Below are 24,684 nucleotides of genomic sequence, written 5' to 3'. Positions count from 1 at the left end.
GGAACCTCTCCTCCTCTACCTGAATGATCCTCTCCTCCTCTACCTGAATGATCCTCACCTCCTCTACCTGAATGATCCTCACCTCCTCTACCTGAATGATCCTCTCCTCCTCTACCTGAATGATCCTCTACCTGAAGGATCCTCTCCTCCTCTACCTGAAGGAACCTCACCTCCTCTACCTGAATGATCCTCTACCTGAATGATCCTCTACCTGAATGATCCTCTCCTCCTCTACCTGAATGATCCTCTCCTCCTCTACCTGAATGATCCTCTACCTGAATGATCCTCTACCTGAATGATCCTCACCTCCTCTACCTGAATGATCCTCTCCTCCTCTACCTGAATGATCCTCACCTCCTCTACCTGAATGATCCTCACCTCTTCTACCTGAATGATCCTCACCTCCTCTACCTGAATGATCCTCACCTCCTCTACCTGAATGATCCTCTCCTCCTCTACCTGAATGATCCTCACCTCCTCTACCTGAATGATCCTCACCTTCTCTACCTGTATCAGTCTGTGAAAGAACTGGATGGGTGAAAGCGACTGCCCTGGTGATAGACAAGGGGGAGGAGGGAAAAGTAGAGGAAGCTACTGAAGACTTGAGATGAACCCTTGTCTTTCTTCCATTAACACTCACAGGAGGAGAGGGAGAGGAAGCCACAGGAAACGTATTGAGAAACATCCCTAGGAGCACAGAGTTCAGTCCAAACTCCCACTTTCTCTATCCTAGAGAGGAGGTTGATAGGAGCCAGTCAGACAGACAGTGTCCAGTACTAGAGAGAACACTGTTGGTCTGCTGGGAGATGGCAGGTGGTTAAGCTTTATTAGAGAGATACCGTGCAGTGGTACCAAGCTGTGTTAGACAGATACTGTGCAACGGTACCAAGCTGTGTTAGACAGATACTGTGCAGTGGTACCAAGCTGTGTTAGACAGATACCGTGCAGTGGTACCAAGCTGTGTTAGACAGATACCATGCAGCGGTACCAAGCTGTGTTACAGACAGATACCGTGCAGCAGTACCAAGCTGTGTTACAGACAGATACCGTGCAGTGGTACCAAGCTGTGTTACAGACAGATACCGTGCAGCGGTACCAAGCTGTGTTACAGACAGACACCGTGCAGCGGTACCAAGCTGTGTTACAGACAGATACCGTGCAGCAGTACCAAGCTGTGTTACAGACAGATACCGTGCAGTGGTACCAAGCTGTGTTAGACAGATACCGTGCAGTGGTACCAAGCTGTGTTACAGACAGACACCGTGCAGCGGTACCAAGCTGTGTTACAGACAGATACCATGCAGCGGTACCAAGCTGTGTTAGACAGATACTGTGCAGCAGTACCAAGCTGTGTTAGACAGATACCGTGCAGTGGTGCCAAGCTGTGTTAGACAGATACCATGCAGCGGTACCAAAATGTGTTACAGACAGATACCGTGCAGCGCTACCAAGCTGTGTTACAGACAGATACCGTGCAGTGCAGCGGTACCAAGCTGTGTTAGACAGATACCGTGCAGTGGTACCAAGCTGTGTTAGACAGATACCGTGCAGTGGTACCAAGCTGTGTTAGAGAGATACCATGCAGTGGTACCAAGCTGTGTTACAGACAGATACCGTGCAGCGGTGTTACCAAGCTGTGTTACAGACAGATATCTGTGTTAGACAGTGGTGCCAAGCTGTGTTAGATAGATACCGTGCAGTAGTTAAGCTGTGTTACAGACAGATACCGTGCAGTGGTACCAAGCTGTGTTACAGACAGATACTGTGCAGTGGTACCAAGCTGTGTTAGAGAGATACCGTGCAGTGGTGCCAAGCTGTGTTAGACAGATACTGTGCAGTGGTAGCTGTGTTACAGATACTGTGCAGTGGTACCAAGCTGTGTTAGACAGATACCGTGCAGTGGTACTGTGTTAGACAGATACTGTGTGGTACCAAGCTGTGTTAGAGATACCAGTGGTGCAGTGGTACCAAGCTGTGTTACAGACAGATACCGTGCAGCGGTACCAAGCTGTGTTACAGACAGATACCGTGCAGTGGTACCAAGCTGTGTTAGAGAGATACCGTGCAGTGGTACCAAGCTGTTAGAGAGATACCGTGCAGTGGTGCCAAGCTGTGTTAGACAGATACTGTGCAGTGGTACCAAGCTGTGTTACAGACCGATACCGTGCAGCGGTACCAAGCTGTGTTACAGACAGATACCGTGCAGTGGTACCAAGCTGTGTTAGAGAGATACCGTGCAGTGGTACCAAGCTGTTAGAGATACCGTGACAGTGGTGGTACCAAGCTGTGTTACAGACCGAGAGAGATACCGTGCAGTGGTGGTACCAAGCTGTGTTACAGACAGATACTGTGCAGAGGTACCAAGCTGTGTTACAGACCGATACCGTGCAGTGGTACCAAGCTGTGTTAGAGAGATACCGTGCAGTGGTACCAAGCTGTGTTAGAGAGATACCGTGCAGTGGTACCAAGCTGTGTTACAGACAGATACCGTGCAGTGGTACCAAGCTGTGTTACAGACAGATACCGTGCAGTGATACCAAGCTGTGTTACAGACAGATACCGTGCAGTGGTACCAAGCTGTGTTACAGACAGATACCGTGCAGTGGTACCAAGCTGTGTTACAGACAGATACCGTGCAGTGGTACCAAGCTGTGTTACAGACAGATACCGTGCAGTGGTACCAAGCTGTGTTACAGACAGATACCGTGCAGTGGTACCAAGCTGTGTTACAGACAGATACCGTGCAGCGCTACCAAGCTGTGTTAGAGAGAAGCTGAGTTGTCAGTTTCCATTTTCCTGGAGAGCTTCCAGGTAGGCAGCTTGTTGTTCTATCCCAGCAGTAAGACCAGAGTTGGAGAAACCTACACTAGCTGGTTAGATTTCAGAGTTGATCAGTTTGCAAGACAACACAAACAGATCTGGGATCAGGCTAGCTTCACAATGACCAGATGACACAGAATGATTAGTTCGTCTTTATAAACTCGGTGGGTCGAACCCTGAATGCTGATTGGCTGACAGCCGTGGTATATCAAACCATATACCATGGGTATGACAAAACATGTATTTTTACTGCTCTAATTACATTGGTAACCAGTTTATAGCCTGTTCAACCTCTCTTTCGTATCGTCGGAGATCTTCAAAGATTGGAAAGCTGCTGCGGCCACGCTCAAGGTCCTAAACGATATAACCTCCATCGACAAGAGACAATACTGTGCAGCTGTATTCATCGACCTGGCCAAGGCTTTCGACTCTGTCAATCACCACATTCTTATCGGCAGACTCAACAGCCTTGGTTTCTCAAATGACTGCCTTGCCTGGTTCACCAACTACTTTTCAGACAGTTCAGTGTGTCAAATCGGAGGGTCTGTTGTCTGGACCTCTGGCAGTCTCTATGGGGCCACAGGGTTAAATTCTCAGGTCAACTCTCTTCTCTGTATACATCAATGATGTCGCTCTTGCTGCTGGTGAGTCTCTGATCCACCTCTACGCAGACGACACCATTCTGAATACTTCTGGCCCTTCTTTGGACACAGTGTTAACAACCCTCCAGGCAAGCTTCAACGCCATACAACTCTCCTTCCGTGGCCTCCAACTGCTCATAAATACAAGTAAAACTAAATGCATGCTATTCAACCGATCACTGCCTGCACCTGCCCGCCCGTCCAGCATCACTACTCTGGACGGTTCTGACTTAGAATATGTGGACATCTACAAATACCTTGGTGTCTGGTTAGACTGTAAACTCTCCTTCCAGGCTCACATTTAAGACTCACTCAAATCAAATCCAATTTTATTTGTCACATACACATATGTTAATTCGAGTGTAGCGAAATGCTTGTGCTTCTAGTTCCGACAATGCAGTAATATCCAACAAGTAATCTAACCTAACAGTTTCACAACTACTACCTTATACACACAAGTGTAAAGGGATAAAGAATATGTACATAACGATATATGAATGAGTGATGGTACAGAACGGCATAGGCAAGATGCAGTAGATGATATCGAGTACAGTATATACATATGAGATGAGTAATGTAGGGTATGTAAACAAAGTGGCTAGTGATACATGTATTTCATAAAGAAGGCAAGATGCAGTAGATGATATCGAGTACAGTATATACATATGAGATGAGTGGCATAGTACAGTATATACATATGAGATGAGTAATGTAGGGTATGTAAACAAAGTGGCTAGTGATACATGTATTTCATAAAGAAGGCAAGATGCAGTAGATGATATAGAGTACAGTATATACATTAATTATTATTAAAGTGGCTGGAGTTGAGTCAGTATGTTGGCAGCAGCCACTCAATGTTAGTGGTGGCTGTTTAACAGTCTGATGGCCTTGAGATAGAAGCTGTTTTTCAGTCTCTCGGTCCCAGCTTTGATGCACCTGTACTGACCTCGCCTTCTGGATGATAGCGGGGTGAACAGGCAGTGGCTCGGGTGGTTGATGTCCTTGATGATCTTTTTGGCCTTCCTGTAACATCGGGTGGTGTAGGTGTCCTGGAGGGCAGGTAGTTTGCCCCTGGTGATGCGTTGTGAACACACTCACTACCCTCTGGAGAGCCTTACGGTTGTGGGCGGAGCAGTTGCCGTACCAGGCGGTGATACAGCCCGACAGTCCATACACATCACGGACAAAATGAATTGGTCCACCCACACAGACAGCTTTCGTGACAAGCCAAAGTTCTTCAGCCTCCTGGAGGCTGAAGATAATGCTGTCTGTGTCACCAAAAGCACTCAAAAGTTTGTCCAGATGTGTACAAGAGCAAAGCATCTCCAATCCAAAATTAAATCTAGAATCGGCCTCCTATTCTACATCAAAGCATCCTTCACTCTTGCTGCCAAACATACCCTCATAAAACTGACTATCCTACCGATCCTCGACTTCGGCGATGTCATTTACAAAACAGACTCCAACACTCTACTCAGCAAACTGGATACAGTCTATCACATTGCCATCCATTTTGTCACCAAAGCCCCATATACTACCCACCCCTGCGACCTGTATGCTCTCGTTGGCTGGCCCTCGCATCATATTCGTCGTCAAACCCACTGGCTCCAGGTCATCTATAAGTCTTTTCTAGGTAAAGCCAAGCCTTATCTCAGCTCACTGGTCACCATAGCAACACCCACTCGTAGTACGCACTCCAGCAGGTATATTTCACTGGTCATCCCCAAAGCCAATTCCTCGTTTGGCCGCCTTTCCTTCCAGTTCTCTGCTGCCAATGACTGGAACGAATAGCAGAAATCACTGAAGCTGGAGACTCATATCTCCCTCACTAACTTTAAGCACCAGCTTGTCAGAGCAGCTTACAGATCATTGCACCTGTACATAGCCCATCTGTAAATAGCCCACCCAACTACCTCATCCCTGTATTGTTTTTATTTTTTTGATCCTTTGCACCCCAGTATCTCTACACATTCTGCACATATATCACTCCAGTGTTTAATTGCTACATTGTATTTACTTCGCCACCATGGCCTATTTATTGCCTTTACCTCCCTTATCTTACCTCATTTGCACACACTGAATATATACTTTTCTATTGTGTTATTGACTGTATGTTTATTTACTCCATGTGTAACTCTGTGTTGTTGTTTGTGTCGCACTGCTTTGCTTTATCTTGGCCATGTCACAGTTGTAAATGAGAACTTGTTCTCAACTGGCCTACCTTTATATGGCTTTCCTCGTTAAATAAAGGTGAAATAATAATAATAATAATAAATAATAGCAATAAGGGGGTTTGTGATATATGACCAATACATGGCTGTATCCAGGCACTCCGCGTTGTGTCGTATACCGCACCTCCTCGAACCTTATTAAGTAAACAATATGCTTCAGCGCCTTGTTGAAATGTATGAAGAGAGAATAAACACTGACCACAAAACAGATCTGGGATCAGGCTAGCTTCACAATGACCAGATGACACAGCATGATGCTTCAGGGCCTTGTTGAAATGTATGGAGAGAGAATAAACACTGACCACAAAACAGATCTGGGATCAGGCTAGCTTCACAATGACCAGATGACACAGCATGATGCTTCAGGGCCTTGTTGAAATGTATGGAGAGAGAAGAAACACTGACCACAAAACAGATCTGGGATCAGGCTAGCTTCACAATGACCAGATGACACAGCATGATGCTTCAGGGCCTTGTTGAAATGTATGGAGAGAGAATAAACACTGACCACAAAACAGATCTGGGATCAGGCTAGCTTCACAATGACCAGATGACACAGCATGATGCTTCAGGGCCTTGTTGAAATGTATGGAGAGAGAATAAACACTGACCACAAAACAGATCTGGGATCAGGCTAGCTTCACAATGACCAGATGACACAGCATGATGCTTCAGGGCCTTGTTGAAATGTATGGAGAGAGAAGAAACACTGACCACAAAACAGATCTGGGATCAGGCTAGCTTCACAATGACCAGATGACACAGCATGATGCTTCAGGGCCTTGTTGAAATGTATGGAGAGAGAAGAAACACTGACCACAAAACAGATCTGGGATCAGGCTAGCTTCACAATGACCAGATGACACAGCATGATGCTTCAGTGCGTAAACAATATGCTTCAGTGCATGGAGACAGAAGAGTCACAGACCACATATTTGTAATTAAACTTTTAACAACTTTTAAACTTTTAACAACTGTCAATTCCATACGGTACAATATTGACCAGGAGTCACAGAAGTGGAGTCATTTTGATTGACAGGAAGGAGAAGGTGCTATATGGATCAGGTTCAGCCTATTGGAAGTCTGTACACACAGAGGATGTCATGGTTACACGAGGAACAGGGGAAAGTTATATAGTCCGTCCGTAGACACACTCCCATCTTGTGAAAACATTTCTCAAAACAAGTGATAGAAATCTATCCACTTGTATCATGGTGTTACTCACAGATGTCCCACAACAAGACGTGTCTGTAGTACAATATTCAAATATAATTGATCATGACTGCGTTCTGTAAAAGGCAGACTTCTGGGTGCGTTTAGTTTTTAAACGGAGGGACTATATAATATATAATATTTAATAATAATAATAATAATATATATAATATAATATCATCACACCATACCCGCTCCCAAAATATTATATAAAAATTGGTACATAGAATATATCTGTAGAGAAACATCCACACATGAAGGTAATGTTGTCATATATACTGGGGCCACTTCCATAGAGAGAGAGACTTAATGGGAGAGGCACAAACACAAAGAAAATCAGCAGAATAAGTCAAACTAAAGAGATCTGACAGGGTTGATTTAAAGGCCCAGATCATGTGTTGTGTTCATAAAGTATTCTTCCCCATAGTTCCTAGTTTATAGTTCACCCAGCCAGCAGCAACAACCAAGTCCCCCCTAAAATATCCCCACGGACCAGACTAATAAAACAAACAGACCAAAGTAGTGGAGGAAGCACATATCCTATGTGAACAACAGATTTTAAAGACATACTTCATACTTTTGTTCTAGAAAACTGACAGAAAGAAATATTCTGACAGAAAGAAGTATTACACACATGCGAAATCCTCATTAAACATTGCACTCGTTACAAATGGGTTATCTAGCATAGTTTAGGGTTTCTCTGCCTCCTCGGACTATAAAGTCCTGGTTTCATCTATTCACATTTCTAAAAAGGAGCCTCGTCTTCATTTCTTATGCGCATTACATTACAGTGCTGCAGATTCGAAACGTTAATGTTTTCCCGAAACCCTTGAAACTTCTGTTATTGAACCAAACATCTGTTCATTCCCTTTTCACGGTCTCGTCATGATGACGTCATCGTCATTATGACGTCATCAACAGAACTACTTTTTTCAAACAAGATTTTTCTCCTTTTTTCTCCTCTTCTCATTTTGTCCTGTTGTTGTTGTCGTCGTCATCATGTTGTTGATGTTATTGTCCTGTTGATGTCGTCGTGTTGTTGTCTTCATGTTGTTGATGTTATTGTCCTGTTGATGTCGTCCTGTTGTTGTCGTCGTGTGTGTTGTTGTTGTCATTGTTGTGGTGGCTGTTGTTGTTGTGGTGGTTGTCCTGTTGTGGTTGTCACACTACTAGGAGTCCTTAAATAATGGTTTAAGCATGTTTAATTTTCATAGCAATATTTAATTAGTGCGTTACTATGGTGATGCATGGTCATCATCCGTCTAGTTTGGCCGGTTCTCCTGAGGCACTTGATGACACCGCCGTGTCATGTATTCACATATTAACTAACAAGTAACAAACTGTCTTTAAACACACCTGAGATCGACATGAAGCAACAATATAAAGACAAGTGTTAAAAAGTATATATCTCTTCTATATTTCCCTCACGTCATAAAGAGACCAGTAGGATAGTGTGGGATCATTACGTATCTGTTGTTGTACTGCATTAGCTGTAGTTTAAATACATGTAGCCCTTTTTAAAGCCTTTCTTCCCTCTTAGTTCAGCCTGTAGAAACAACAGACAGAACTATAGAACCTGTCACCTGTTCTAGAACTGGAACCTGTCTCCCCCCACAGAGACAGAGCAGTAACCAGAGAGAAGACTGTAGGTTCTAGTTCCAGAACACTGACTGACTGATACACCAGATGGAACCATCAGGTGATCCCCTGCCTGCCCTGGCCTCTCCCAACCCCCCCCCCCCCCCCTCCCTCTCTGTACTGTGTAGTGTGTTTACAGCTGATTGGTTCAGTGTGGTCTCCACTTTGGGGCGTGGCGCCACAAAGTCCTGTCCTGAAGGTATTTCTAAAACCTCCATCTCTAACCGGTCATCCCTCCATCCCTCTCTCCTCTCCTCTGTCTCTTCCTCCCTCAGTTATCCACCCCTAGTTTGGACAGGCCCTGCCTGAACTCGTGCAGCTCATCAATCTTCCCATCCAGGACGTCCATGAACTTCTTCAGCTCTCCCTTCATGTTGCCCTGCTTGGACTGGCTGTCCTCGATGTCGGCCTGAAGACCCTCCATCCTATCCTCCAGGTCCTTGTTCTTCACCTCAGCAGCCTAAAGACACAGAGATTATGGAGTTAGATTACTGATATAATAACGTTTTAAATTCACCTCAGCTGTCTAAAGAGATTGGAAATATGAAGTTAGATACTGCCATAATGTTGTAAATAACTATAACTTTCACCTCAGCCTACAGATAAGAGACAATAATGTATATTAGTCGCTAATTTAGAACGTTTATTAGCTTGAGAGAATATGGAGGGGGAGAGAACAGGGGGAGAGAGAACGAAAGGGGGAGCGAGCGAGAGGCGGAGGGAGCGAGCGAGAGGCTGAGGGAGCGAGAGGCGGAGGGAGCGAGAGGCTGAGGGAGCGAGAGGCGGAGGGAGCGAGAGGCGGAGGGAGCGAGAGGCGGAGGGAGCGAGAGGCTGAGGGAGCGAGAGGCTGAGGGAGTGAGAGGCTGAGGGAGTGAGAGGCGGAGGGAGCGAGAGGCTGAGGGAGCGAGAAGGGGAGGGAGTGAGAGGCGGAGGGAGGGAGCGAGAGGCTGAGGGAGCGAGAGGCTGAGGGAGCGAGAGGCTGAGGGAGTGAGAGGCGGAGGGAGCGAGAGGCTGAGGGAGCGAGAAGGGGAGGGAGTGAGAGGCGGAGGGAGCGAGCGAGAGGCGGAGGGAGCGAGCGGGAGGCGGAGGGAGCGAGAGGCGGAGGGAGCGAGAAGGGGAGGGAGCGAGAAGGGGAGGGAGCGAGAAGGGGAGGGAGCGAGCGAGAGGCTGAGGGAGCGAGCGTGAGGCTGAGGGAGGGAGCGAGCGAGAGGCGGAGGGAGCGAGCGAGAGGCTGAGGGAGCGAGCGAGAGGCTGAGGGAGCGAGCGAGAGGCTGAGGGAGCGAGCGAGAGGCTGAGGGAGCGAGCGAGAGGCTGAGGGAGCGAGCGAGAGGCTGAGGGAGGGAGAGGCTGAGGGAGCGAGAGGCTGAGGGAGCGAGAGGCGGAGGGAGCGAGCGAGAGGCGGAGGGAGCGAGCGAGAGGCTGAGGGAGGGAGAGGCTGAGGGAGCGAGAGGCTGAGGGAGCGAGAGGCTGAGGGAGCGAGAGGCGGAGGGAGCGAGCGAGAGGCTGAGGGAGCGAGAGGCGGAGGGAGCGAGAGGCGGAGGGAGCGAGAGGCGGAGGGAGCGAGCGAGAAGGGGAGGGAGCGAGAAGGGGAGGGAGCGAGCGAGAGGCTGAGGGAGCGAGCGTGAGGCTGAGGGAGGGAGCGAGCGAGAGGCGGAGGGAGCGAGCGAGAGGCTGAGGGAGCGAGCGAGAGGCTGAGGGAGCGAGCGAGAGGCTGAGGCGAGGGAGCGAGAGGCGGAGGGAGCGAGAGGCGGAGGGAGCGAGAGGCGAGAGGGGAGGGAGCGAGAAGGGGAGGGAGCGAGAAGGGGCTGAGGGAGCGAGCGAGAGGCTGAGGGAGCGAGAAGGGTGAGGCTGAGGAGAGGGAGGGAGCGAGCGTGAGGCTGAGGGAGGGAGCGAGCGAGAGGCTGAGGAGCGAGCGAGAGGCTGAGGGAGCGAGCGAGAGGCTGAGGGAGCGAGCGAGAGGCTGAGGGAGCGAGCGAGAGGCTGAGGGAGCGAGCGAGAGGCTGAGGGAGCGAGCGAGAGGCTGAGGGAGCGAGCGAGAGGCTGAGGGAGCGAGAGGCGGAGGGAGCGAGAGGCGGAGGGAGCGAGAGGCGGAGGGAGCGAGAGGCTGAGGGAGCGAGAGGCTGAGGGAGCGAGAGGCGGAGGGAGCGAGAGGCGGAGGGAGCGAGAAGGGGAGGGAGCGAGAAGGGGAGGGAGCGAGCGAGAGGCTGAGGGAGCGAGCGTGAGGCTGAGGGAGCGAGAAGGGGAGGGAGCGAGCGAGAGGCTGAGGGAGCGAGCGTGAGGCTGAGGGAGGGAGCGAGCGTGAGGCTGAGGGAGGGAGCGAGCGAGAGGCGGAGGGAGCGAGCGAGAGGCTGAGGGAGCGAGCGAGAGGCTGAGGGAGCGAGCGAGAGGCTGAGGGAGCGAGCGAGAGGCTGAGGGAGCGAGCGAGAGGCTGAGGGAGCGAGCGAGAGGCTGAGGGAGCGAGCGAGAGGCTGAGGGAGCGAGAGAGGCGGAGGGAGCGAGCGAGAGGCTGAGGGAGCGAGAGGCGGAGGGAGCGAGCGAGAGGCGGAGGGAGCGAGAGGCTGAGGGAGCGAGCGAGAGGCTGAGGGAGCGAGAGGCTGAGGGAGCGAGAGGCTGAGGGAGCGAGAGGCGGAGGGAGCGAGCGAGAGGCTGAGGGAGCGAGAGGCGGAGGGAGGGAGCGAGAGGCGGAGGGAGCGAGAGGCGGAGGGAGCGAGAGGCGGAGGGAGCGAGAAGGGGAGGGAGCGAGAGGCGGAGGGAGCGAGAGGCGGAGGGAGCGAGAAGGGGAGGGAGCGAGAAGGGGAGGGAGCGAGCGAGAGGCTGAGGGAGCGAGCGTGAGGCTGAGGGAGGGAGCGAGCGAGAGGCGGAGGGAGCGAGCGAGAGGCTGAGGGAGCGAGAAGGGGAGGGAGCGAGAAGGGGAGGGAGCGAGAAGGGGAGGGAGCGAGAAGGGGAGGGAGCGAGAAGGGGAGGGAGCGAGCGAGAGGCTGAGGGAGCGAGCGTGAGGCTGAGGGAGGGAGCGAGCGAGAGGCGGAGGGAGCGAGCGAGAGGCGGAGGGAGCGAGCGAGAGGCGGAGGGAGCGAGCGAGAGGCTGAGGGAGCGAGCGAGAGGCGGAGGGAGCGAGCGAGAGGCGGAGGGAGCGAGCGAGAGGCTGAGGGAGCGAGCGAGAGGCTGAGGGAGCGAGCGAGAGGCTGAGGGAGCGAGCGAGAGGCTGAGGGAGCGAGCGAGAGGCTGAGGGAGCGAGCGAGAGGCGGAGGGAGCGAGCGAGAGGCGGAGGGAGCGAGCGAGAGGCTGAGGGAGCGAGCGAGAGGCTGAGGGAGCGAGCGAGAGGCTGAGGGAGCGAGCGAGAGGCGGAGGGAGCGAGCGAGAGGCTGAGGGAGCGAGAAGGGGAGGGAGCAAGAGAGAAAGCGAGAGGGAGAGGAGGAGGGAGGGAGAGGGGGAGGGGAGAGAGGGGGAGGGAGAGAGAGCAAGAGGGAGTGAGCAAGGGGGGGAGGGAGCAAGAGAGAAAGGGAGAGGGGGAGAGAGGGAGAGAGAGGGCTAAAATAGGAGGTCTAAACTGGTGCCTGGTGGCATTTCTCAGCTGACTGTTGAAACCTGATCACTGTGTGGGAGACCTGCTTTAAATAGAGAGACCACTGGACCAGACACTACTGATACTGTCTGGTATAGAGCTAGAGTTAATAGAATGGATACAACCTGCTTTAAATAGAGAGACCACTGGACCAGACACTACTGATACTGTCTGGTATAGAGCTAGAGTTAATAGAATGGATACAACCTGCTTTAAATACAGAGACCACTGGACCAGCCACTACTGATACTGTGCTTCAAATAGAACTGTGCTTAAAATAGAACTGTGATTCAATGGATCTGTGATTCAATGGATCTGTGATTCAAATAGAACTGTGCTTCAATAGAACTGTGCTTCAAATAGAACTGTGATCCAACAGAACTGTGATTCAAATAGAACTGTGATTCAAATAGAACTGTGATTCAAATAGAACTGTAATTCAAATAGAACTGTGATTCAAATAGAACTGTGATTCAAATAGAACTGTAATTCAAATAGAACTGTGATTCAAATAGAACTGTGATTCAAATAGAACTGTGATTCAAATAGAACTGTAATTCAAATAGAACTGTGATTCAAATAGAACTGTGATTCAAATAGAACTGTGATTCAAATAGAACTGTAATTCAAATAGAACTGTGATTCAAATAGAACTGTGATTCAAATAGAACTGTAATTCAAATAGAACTGTGATTCAAATAGAACTGTGATCCAACTCGTTTCCATTGTTGAGAATGTAACTCTCCACTCTATTCTCTAGGAGACAATACCTTTTAATAACAGTGTGGATCATAGCAACCATTTAACATGATATACAGTATCCTCATTATAGTTGTAAATAGAACACGAATGGACCTGTTATTCATACAGAACCATGTGGAATATTCAGAATAAACCCAGTAACATTAACTTGTTAGAGACTCAATGAACACTGACAACAAACAATAGGTGTGTGTGTGTGTGTGCATAATGTAATGGAACAATCTGGATCTGCTGCTTGAGAGACAGAGAGAGAGAGAGAGAGAGAGAGAGAGAGAGAGAGAGAGAGAGAGAGAGAGAGAGAGAGAGAGAGACAGAGAGACAGAGAGAGACAGAGAGAGAGAGAGAGAGAGGGAGACTCACAGTTCCAGCTTATTGGCTGGAAGTACCTGTAGTTTCTCTGTGATGCTCTCACACTCTGCCATGAGTTGAGGGGTTAGTGTTTAGGGTGTAGGGGTTAGGCTTCAAGTACCTGTAGTTTCTCTGTGATGCTCTCACACTCTGCCATGAGTTGAGGGGTTAGTGTTTAGGGTGTAGGGGTTAGGCTTCAAGTACCTGTAGTTTCTCTGTGATGCTCTCACACTCTGCCATGAGTTGAGGGATGATCTCTGCTTGCTTCCTCAGGTTCTCCAGTTCCTGGAGGGAACACACATCACATATTAGTATCCTCATCAGTCCTACTGTACCTCAGTCCTCAACAGTCCTACTGCACCTCAGTCCTACTGTACCTCAGTCCTACTGTACCTCAGTCCTCATCAGTCCTCCTGTACCTCAGTCCTCAACAGTCCTACTGCACCTCAGTCCTACTGTACCTCAGTCCTACTGTACCTCAGTCCTCATCAGTCCTCCTGTACCTCAGTCCTACTGTACCTCAGTCCTCATCAGTCCTCCTGTACCTCAGTCCTCATCAGTTCTACTGCACCTCAGTCCTCATCAGTCCTCCTGTACCTCAGTCCTCATCAGTCCTCCTGTACCTCAGTCCTCGTCAGTTCTACTGCACCTCAGTCCTCATCAGTTCTACTGCACCTCAGTCCTCATCAGTTCTACTGCACCTCAGTCCTCATCAGTTCTACTGCACCTCAGTCCTCATCAGTCCTCCTGTACCTCAGTCCTCATCACCACTCTGCCCCCCAACCCCACCACCACTCTGCCTCCCACCTCCCTGCCTCTGCCCCCCCTCAACCCCACCACCCTTCTGCCCCCCAACCCCCTGCCTCCCAACCCGCCACCCTTCTGCCCCCCAACCCCCTGCCTCCCAACCCGCCACCCTTCTGCCCCCCAACCCCCTGCCCCTGCCCTAGAGACATCATCACAATCACTCCTGGTTAGCATAATCATCTCTCCTTTCAGAGAGAGAGAGAGAGAGAGAAACTACACCACCCTAGAGACATCATCAAAACCACTCCATGGTTAGCATAATCATCTCTCCATTCAGAGAGAGAGAGAGAGAGAGGAACTACACCACCCTAGAGATATCATCAAAACCACTCCTGGTTAGCATAATCATCTCTCCATTCAGAGAGAGAGAGAGAGAGAGGAACTACACCACCCTAGAGACATCATCAAAACCACTCCATGGTTAGCATAATCATCTCTCCATTCAGAGAGAGAGAGGAACTACACCACCCTAGAGACATCATCACAACCACTCCTGGTTAGCATAATCATCTCTCCATTCAGAGAGAGAGAGAGAGAGAGGAACTACACCACCCTAGAGACATCATCACAACCACTCCTGGTTAGCATAATCATCTCTCCATTCAGAGAGAGAGAGGAACTACACCACCCTAGAGACATCATCACAACCACTCCTGGTTAGCATAATCATCTCTCCATTCAGAGAGAGAGAGGAACTACACCACCCTAGAGATATCATCAAAACCACTCCATGGTTAGCATAATCATCTCTCCATTCAGAGAGAGAGAGAGAGAGAGAGAGAGAGGAACACCACCACCCTAGAGACATCATCACAGCCACTCCTGGTTAGCAAAATCATCTCTCCATTCAGAGAGAGAGAGAGGAACTACACCACCCTAGAGACATCATCACAGCCACTCCTGGTTAGCAAAATCATCTCTCCATTCAGAGAGAGAGAGAGAGAGAGAGAGAGGAACTACACCACCCTAGAGACATCATCACAACCACTCCTGGTTAGCATAATCATCTCTCCATTCAGAGAGAGAGAGGAACTACACCACCCTAGAGACATCATCACAGCCACTCCATGGTTAGCATAATCATCTCTCCATTCAGAGAGAGAGAGGAACTACACCACCCTAGAGACATCATCACAGCCACTCCATGGTTAGCATAATCATCTCTCCATTCAGAGAGAGAGAGAGAGAGAGGAACGACACCACCCTAGAGATATCATGAAAACCACTCCTGGTTAGCATAATCATCTCTCCATTCAGAGAGAGAGAGAGGAACTACACAACCCTAGAGACATCATCACAACCACTCCTGGTTAGCATAATCAACCCTCCATTCAGAGAGACAGAGAGAGAGAGAGAGGAACTACACCACCCTAGAGACATCATCACAGCCACTCCTGGTTAGCATAATCATCTCTCCATTCAGAGAGAGAGAGAGAGAGAGAGAGAGAGAGAGAGGAGACCACTTAGCAGGAGTCTGATCTGTCAGACTGTTCATCTGACCCAGCAGGACACAGAGGAAAGGACCCAATTACAGCAAAAGCACCTGGGCTGTGTGTGTGTATCAGACAGGCTCTGCCGCCGTCTCGCTGTACCTCTCAGTTCAACCAGGGTTCATGAAATGATGACGAAAACAGGATCAACAGAAGGAAGTAAATCCAAGGTGTAAATCAAAACTGGTTTCAGCTTTAAAGTCTTTGTCAGAGTGATTCACTGCCCAAACCAATAGGTTTCTAATAGTCACACACACGGCTGAATAAACCCCCTGTCTAGAGCATGTCAGCGAAACATGCTGAAACCCCTGCCACCGAAGAGGGAGGGAGAGAGCAAGAGAGAGAGACAGAGCGAGAGAGAGAGACAGAGCGAGAGAGAGAGACAGAGCGAGAGAGAGAGACAGAGCGAGAGAGAGAGACAGAGCGCGAGAGACAGAGAGAGACAGAGAGAGAGAGAGAGAGAGAGAGAGAGAGAGAGAGAGAGAGAGAGAGAGAGAGAGACAGAGCGAGAGAGAGAGACAGAGACAGAGTGAGAGAGAGAGACAGAGACAGAGTGAGAGAGAGAGACAGAGCGAGAGAGAGAGCGAGAGACAGAGCGCGAGAGACAGACAGAGCGCGAGAGACAGACAGAGCGCGAGAGACAGACAGAGCGCGAGAGACAGACAGAGCGCGAGAGACAGACAGAGCGCGAGAGACAGACAGAGCACGAGAGACAGACAGAGCGCAAGAGACAGACAGAGCGCGAGAGAGAGACAGAGAGAGACAGAGAGAGACAGAGAGAGACAGAGAGAGAGAGCGAGAGAGACAGAGCGAGAGAGACAGAGCGAGAGAGACAGAGCGAGAGAGACAGAGCGAGAGAGACAGAGCGAGAGAGACAGAGCGAGAGAGACAGAGCGAAAGAGAGAGAGACAGAGAGAGAGACAGAGCGAGAGAGACGGAGCGAGAGAGACGGAGCGAGAGAGACGGAGCGAGAGAGACGGAGCGAGAGAGACGGAGCGAGAGAGACAGAGCGAGAGAGACAGAGCGAGAGAGACAGAGCGAGAGAGACAGAGACAGAAAGAGAAAGAGTGTAGGGTGGAGAGAAAGAGCAAGAACAAGAGAGGGAGTGACCAAGAGACAGAAACCAGACAGACCATCAGCTCTAGAGTGGGGAGAAACCAGACAGGTCTGAGGGAGGGGGGTAGTAGAAAGAGGAACAAGAGGGTGAGAGAAACCAGACAGGTCTGGGGGGTAGAAAGAGAGGGTGAGAGAAACCAGACAGGTCTGGGGGGTAGAAAGAGAGGGTGAGAGAAACCAGACAGGTCTGGGGGGGGTAGAAAGAGAGGGTGAGAGAAACCAGACAGGTCTGGGGGGGTAGAAAGAGAGGGTGAGAGAAACCAGACAGGTCTGGGGGTAGAAAGAGAGGGTGAGAAACCAGACAGGTCTGGGGGGTAGAAAGAGAGGGTGAGAGAAACCAGACAGGTCTGGGCGGGGGGGGGGTAGAAAGAGAGGGTGAGAGAAACCAGACAGGTCTGGGGGGGGGGGGTAGAAAGAGAGGGTGAGAGAAACCAGACAGGTCTGGGGGTAGAAAGAGAGGGTGAGAAACCAGACAGGTCTGGGGGGTAGAAAGAGAGGGTGAGAGAAACCAGACAGGTCTGGGGGGGGGGTAGAAAGAGAGGGTGAGAGAAACCAGACAGGTCTGGGGGTAGAAAGAGACGGTGAGAAACCAGACAGGTCTGGGGGGTAGAAAGAGAGGGTGAGAGAAACCAGACAGGTCTGGGGGGGGGGTAGAAAGAGAGGGTGAGAGAAACCAGACAGGTCTGGGGGGTAGAAAGAGAGGGTGAGAGAAACCAGACAGGTCTGGGGGTAGAAAGAGAGGGTGAGAGAAACCAGACAGGTCTGGGGGGGGGGTAGAAAGAGAGGGTGAGAGAAACCAGACAGGTCTGGGGGGTAGAAAGAGAGGGTGAGAGAAACCAGACAGGTCTGATAAAAATCAGTGCGTGATGACGTAGTGCAACCTAAACATTTTCATGTCGCAGCCAATAGCAGGCAGATACAGGGAGGCTAGTCCACATGATGACATTATTATGGAGAAGAGACAGAATATGTTTTACTTGTGAAACTGCAATGACACAGCATCAACCATCATCTCACCAGAATCAGACCCTCAATATTTATTGGAAAGAACCATCACTGTCTACTTTCACCACCCTGTGAAATTCATCATGCTGCAAGTCATTTAATCTGTAGTCTAATAAACTGTGAAGTCATTTAATCTGTAGTCTAATAAACTGTGAAGTAATTTAATCTGTAGCCTAATAAACTGTGAAGTCATTTAATCTCTAGTCTAATAAACTGTGAAGTCATTTAATCTGTAGCCTAATAAATTGTGAAGTAATTTAATCTGTAGTCTAATAAACTGTGAAGTCATTTAATCTGTAGCCCAATAAACTGTGAAGTCATTTAATCTGTAGCCCAATAAACTGTGCTGTTTCCCGGGTCGTAGTGGGAGGACCACACACCATATCGTGGCATGAGACTCCCAAGTTTACTTCAAAATGATGGTTATTATTTTATTCTGATGGTTATTATGATGGTTATTATGATGGTTATTCTGATGGTTATTATGATGGTTATTATTATTATGATGGTTATTATGATGGTTATTATGATGGTTATTACAATGGTTATTGTGATGGTTATTATTATTATTCTGATCGTTATTATGATGGTTATTATTATTATGATGGTTATTATGATGGTTATTATGATGGTTATTACAATGGTTATTGTGATGGTTATTATTATTATTCTGATCGTTATTATGATGGTTATTATTATTATGATGGTTATTATGATGGTTATTACGACGGTTATTATTATTATTATGGTTATTATGATGGTTATTATGATGGTTATTATGATGGTTATTATTATTATTATTATGGTTATTATGATGGTTATTATGATGGTTATTATTATTATTATTATGATGGTTATTATGATGGTTATTATGATGGTTATTATGATGGTTATTATTATTATTATTATTATGGTTATTATGATGGTTATTATGATGGTTATTATTATTATTATTATGGTTATTATGATGGTTATTATGATGGTTATTATGATGGTTATTATTATTATTATGGTTATTATGATGGTTATTATGATGGTTATTATGATGGTTATTATTATTATTCTGATGGTTATTCTGATGGTTATTCTGATGGTTATTCTGATGGTTATTATTATTATTCTGATGGTTATTCTGATGGTTATTAAGATGGTTATTATGATGGTTATTATATAAAGGCGTTTCCACCTCCATTCATTTTATAGACACAGAAAGATCCCACCTAAAAGATCCAATGAACAAATGATTTGTCTGCATTTATACAATCGTTCCCCAAATGTCCCATTTCCTTCACAGCGTTTTAAATACAGTATGACTCTTTACTGGCATAACTGTGGATGGAAACATGGTTCCAGCTAATGAAATGTGTCTGCAGGCAGAATCAGTATTGATCCATCACCGCGGCCATGCCGGCTCAAAGCCTCATTGGGACGAACTGGAATGACTGTCAGGGTGCGTAGAAACCAGCCATCTTGGGGCCGCAGTTGCTTGGCAGCTGGTCAGAAGTGACATGGGGACGATGTTACTGGTAGACCCAGTGCCTGGGGTTCCTGGTATCATGTAGAATGACTACAGTAACATTATTAACATGGTCTGATATAACACCGGGTATAGAGTCAGACCCAGTGCCTGGGGTTCCTGGTATAGAGTCAGACCCAGTGCCTGGGGTTCCTGGTATAGAGTCAGACCCAGTGCCTGGGGTTCCTGGTATAGAGTCAGACCCAGTGCCTGGGTTCCTGGTATAGAGTCAGACCCAGTGCCTGGGGTTCCTGGTATAGAGTCAGACCCAGTGCCTGGGGTTCCTGGTATAGAGACAGACCCAGTGCCTGGGGTTCCTGGTATAGAGACAGACCCAGTGCCTGGGGTTCCTGGCATAGAGTCAGAGCTGACATGACCAGAGACATTTTCTATACGCAGGAAATATTAGGAATAATACACATTTTTCCACTTTTCTCTGAGTGTTCTTCAACAAGAAGATAGAAGACCTATAAAAACACGGAAGTCAGCAATAAATTGATGGATACTTGGTATTGATGTGACATTACACACAGAGAGAGGAGAGAGAGGAGAGAGAGAGAGGAGAGAGGAGAGAGAGAGTTTATTTCACATGCTGTGGAAATGGAAATGTTTCTCATGCCAATAAATTCCTTTGAACTGAAATTGAATTGAGAGCTAAGAGAGAGAGAGAGAGAGCTGAGAGAGAGAGAGAGCTGAGAGCTGAGAGAGAGAGAGAGAGCTGAGAGCTGAGAGAGAGCTGAGAGAGAGCGGAGGAAGAGAGAGAGAGCTGAGAGAGAGAGCTGAGAGAGAGAGCGGAGGAAGAGAGAGCGGAGGAAGAGAGAGAGAGCTGAGGAAGAGAGAGAGCTGAGAGAGAGAGCGGAGGAAGAGAGAGAGCTGAGAGAGAGAGCGGAGGAAGAGAGAGAGCTGAGAGAGAGAGCGGAGGAAGAGAGAGAGCTGAGAGAGAGCGCGGAGGAAGAGAGAGAGAGCTGAGAGCTGAGAGAGAGAGCGGAGGAAGAGAGAGAGCTGAGAGAGAGCAGAGGAAGAGAGAGAGAGCGGAGGAAGAGAGAGCTGAGTGCTGAGAGAGAGAGCGGAGGAAGAGAGAGCTGAGAGAGAGAGAGAGAGAGAGAGAGAGAGAGAGAGAGAGAGAGAGAGAGCGGAGGAAGAGAGAGAGAGAGAGAGAGAGAGAGAGAGAGCGGAGGAAGAGAGAGAGAGCGGAGGAAGAGAGAGAGCTGAGAGAGAGAGAGAGAGAGAGAGAGAGAGCTGAGAGAGAGAGCTGAGAGAGAGAGCTGAGAGAGAGAGAGAGAGAGAGAGAGCTGAGAGAGCGGAGGAAGAGAGAGAGCTGAGAGCTGAGAGAGAGAGTGTGGAGGAAGAGAGAGAGCTGAGAGAGAGAGAGAGTGGAGGAAGAGAGAGAGCTGAGAGAGAGAGAGAGTGGAGGAAGAGAGAGAGCTGAGAGAGAGAGTGGAGGAAGAGAGAGAGAGTGGAGGAAGAGAGAGAGTGGAGGAAGAGAGAGAGTAATACTTCAGCAGATAATTGTTCTGACATCAAAGGTCCCACAACAATATCCACCTTCTATTGGATAATAATCCCCTCCTTAGGGACAGAGAAAGGTAGAGAGGGAGAGAGACAGGTAGAGGGGGAGAGACAGGTAGAGGGGAGAGAGACAGGTAGGAGGAGAGAGACAGGTAGGAGGAGAGAGACAGGTAGGAGGAGAGAGACAGGTAGAGGGGGCGAGAGATCGAGAGAGGGGGAGAGAGACAGGTAGAGGTGGAGAGAGGGAGAGGGGGAAAGAGACAGGTAGAGGGGGAGAGAGAGGGGGATAGAGGTAGAGGGGGAAAGAGAGAGAGAGAGAGAGGTAGAGGGGGAGAGAGACAGGTAGAGGGGGAGAGAGACAGGTAGAGGGGGAGAGAGACAGGCAGAGGGGGAGAGAGACAGGCAGAGGGGGAGAGAGAGAGAGATAACATGTCCCTTAGGGATAATGGGGTTATATTTGCATATAGTCTGTCAGCAAAACTACAGGCTAGTCATATGAGACTGTGTGTGTGTCTGTAGGAGTTTTGTGTGTGTGAGAGCGCATAAGTGATCCTGTGTGTGTGTGTGTCCACCTGTTCCTTGTCCTGCAGCTCCGTCTCCAGCTCCTGAACTCGTACAGTCAGCTTAGAGTTCCTCTCCTTCTCCACGTTGGCCTTTTCACACTGAGACTCCAACTCTGCTATCTACAGGAGAGAGAGGAGCAGGAGATATAGAGCAGGAGGAGAGAGGAGAGGGAGGAGAGAGAGGAGCAAGAAGAGAGAGGAGGAGGAGGAGGAGAGAGAGAGGAGGAGAGAGAGGAGCAAGAAGAGAGAGGAAGAGGAGGAGAGAGAGAAGCAAGTGGAGGAGAGAGAGGAGTAGGAGAGAGGGGAGTAGGAGGAGAGAGAGGAGGAGGAGGAGAGAGAGGAGCAAGAAGAGAGAGGAAGAGGAGGAGAGAGAGAAGCAAGTGGAGGAGAGAGGAGTAGGAGAGAGGGGAGTAGGAGGAGAGAGGAGCAGGAGAGAGGGGAGTAGGAGGAGAGAGAGGAGCAGGAGGAGAGAGAGAAGCAAGTGGAGGAGAGAGAGGAGTAGGAGAGAGGGGAGTAGGAGGAGAGAGAGAAGCAAGTGGAGGAGAGAGAGAAGCAAGTGGAGGAGAGAGAGGAGTAGGAGGAGAGAGAGAAGCAAGTGGAGGAGAGAGAGGAGTAGGAGAGAGAGGAGTAGGAGAGAGGGGAGTAGGAGGAGAGAGGAGCAGGAGGAGAGAGAGGAGCAGGAGGAGAGAGAGGAGTAGGAGGAGAGAGAGGAGTAGGAGGAGAGAGGAGTAGGAGAGAGGGGAGTAGGAGGAGAGAGAGGAGCAGGAGGAGAGAGGAGTAGGAGGAGAGAGAGGAGCAAGTGGAGGAGAGAGAGGAGTAGGAGAGAGAGGAGTAGGAGGAGAGAGAGGAGCAGGAGGAGAGAGAGGAGCAGGAGGAGAGAGGGGAGTAGGAGGAGAGAGAGGAGTAGGAGAGAGAGGAGTAGGAGGAGAGAGAGGAGCAGGAGGAGAGAGGAGCAGGAGGAGAGACCCTTGTTAGGAACTCTTAGAACCCTCCCCTGATATCAGCAGGATCATTTTCTGGATTGATGTGTATATCAGTGGAGGCTCCTCATCCTACTCAGTGAATTTCATACAAATAAAATGAGTAAAACATTACAAAACGTTATCCTTTTTAGATAAAACTATAGTAAATATATTCAGGTAACCAAATAACTGATTAAAACACACCATTTTCTACAGTAGTCTCAACAGCACTCTGTAGAGTAGCACCATGGTGTAGCCGGAGGACAGCTAGCTTCTGTCCTCCTCTGGCTACATTGACTTCAATACACAACCTGGGAGGCTCATGGTTCTCACCCCCTTACTATAATTTAACTGGGTGAATGACAGTAACCTAAACCCTATCACTGTTACATTGAACTGGGTGAATGACAGTAACCTAAACCCTATCACTGTTACATTGAACTGGGTGAATGACAGTAACCTAAACCCTGTCACTGTTACATTGAACTGGGTGAATGACAGTAACCTAAACCCTGTCACTGTTACATTGAACTGGGTGAATATTAATGACAGTAACCTAAACCCTATCACTGTTACATTGAACTGGGTGAATGACAGTAACCTAAACCCTATCACTGTTACATTGAACTGGGTGAATGACAGTAACCTAAACCCTGTCACTGTTACATTGAACTGGGTGAATATAACCTAAACCCTATCACTGTTACATTGAACTGGGTGAATGACAGTAACTAAACCCTATCACTGTTACATTGAACTGGGTGAATGACAGTAACCTAAACCCTATCACTGTTACATTGAACTGGGTGAATGACAGTAACCTAAACCCTATCACTGTTACATTGAACTGGGTGAATATGAATGACAGTAACCTAAACCCTATCACTGTTACATTGAACTGGGTGAATGACAGTAACCTAAACCCTATCACTGTTACATTGAACTGGGTGAATGACAGTAACCTAAACCCTGTCACTGTTACATTGAACTGGGTGAATGACAGTAACCTAAACCCTGTCACTGTTACATTGAACTGGGTGAATGACAGTAACCTAAACCCTATCACTGTTACATTGAACTGGGTGAATGACAGTAACCTAAACCCTGTCACTGTTACATTGAACTGGGTGAATGACAGTAACCTAAACCCTGTCACTGTTACATTGAACTGGGTGAATGACAGTAACCTAAACCCTGTCACTGTTACATTGAACTGGGTGAATGACAGTAACCTGAACTGGGTGAATGAATGACAAACCCTGTCACTGTTACATTGAACTGGGTGAATGACAGTAACCTAAACCCTGTCACTGTTACATTGAACTGGGTGAATGACAGTAACCTAAACCCTGTCACTGTTACATTGAACTGGGTGAATGACAGTAACCTAAACCCTATCACTGTTACATTGAACTGGGTGAATGACAGTAACCTAAACCCTATCACTGTTACATTGAACTGGGTGAATGACAGTAACCTAAACCCTGTCACTGTTACATTGAACTGGGTGAATGACAGTAACCTAAACCCTGTCACTGTTACATTGAACTGGGTGAATGACAGTAACCTAAACCCTGTCACTGTTACATTGAACTGGGTGAATGACAGTAACCTAAACCCTATCACTGTTACATTGAACTGGGTGAATGGAAAATTAATGCCAGTCATTCGATATGCTGTAATAGAAATAAAGCCATGCTCATTAAAAACAGAAATAGTCCTCCCTCATCTTAAAAATGAATATACCGAACACCACAGATTTATAAAACGCAACATGTAAAGTGTTGGTCCCATGTTTTCACGAGTTGAAGTAAAAGATCTCAGAAATGTTCCACACGCACAGAAATCGTACATTTTGTGCACAATTGTGTTTACATCCCTGTTAGTGAGCATTTCTCCTTTGCCAAAATAATCCTTCCACCTGACAGGTGTGGCATATCAAGAAGCTGATAAAACAGCATGATCATTACACAGGTGCACCTTGTGCTGGGGGACAATAAAAGGCCACTCTAAAATGTGCAGTTTTGTCACACAACACAATGCCACAGATGTCTCAAGGTTTTGAGAGAGCGTGCAGTTGGCATGGTGACTACAGGAATGTCCAACAGAGCCGTTGCAAGAGAATGTAATGTTCATGTCTCTACCATAAGCCGCATCGAACCTGCCTCAACTGCAGACCACGTGCAACCACACCCGCCCAGGACCTCCACATCCGGCTTCTTCACCTGGGGGATCGTCTGAGACCACCTGGACAGCTGATGAAACTGTGGGTTTGCACAACCGAAGAATTTCTGCAGAAACTGTCTGAAACCGTCTCAGGGAAGCTCATCCGCCCGTCTTCCTCACCGGGGTCATGACCTGACTGCTGTTCGGCGTCGTAACAGACTTCAGTAAACGCTCCCCTTCCACGGCCACTGGAGAAGTGTGCTTTTCACAGATGAATCGCGTTTCAACTGTCCCGGGCAGATGGCAGACAGCGTGTGTGGCGTCGTGTGGGCGAGC

The 24,684-nt window shown here is 48.5% G+C and overlaps 1 pseudogene; it reads right to left on the bottom strand.

Annotated features, from left to right (window-relative positions):
* Nucleotides 1-8,699: 8,699 nt before the first annotated feature.
* The window catches only part of LOC124024846, a 36,847-nt pseudogene continuing 20,862 nt past the window's right edge, over nucleotides 8,700-24,684 (bottom strand).

The sequence above is a fragment of the Oncorhynchus gorbuscha genome, unplaced genomic scaffold (genome assembly GCF_021184085.1).
Source record: "Oncorhynchus gorbuscha isolate QuinsamMale2020 ecotype Even-year unplaced genomic scaffold, OgorEven_v1.0 Un_scaffold_2032, whole genome shotgun sequence".
Taxonomy (NCBI): Eukaryota; Metazoa; Chordata; class Actinopteri; order Salmoniformes; family Salmonidae; genus Oncorhynchus; species Oncorhynchus gorbuscha.
The sequence above is the reverse complement of the archived record's forward strand: the minus strand, read 5'-3'. Positions and strand labels throughout refer to the sequence as shown.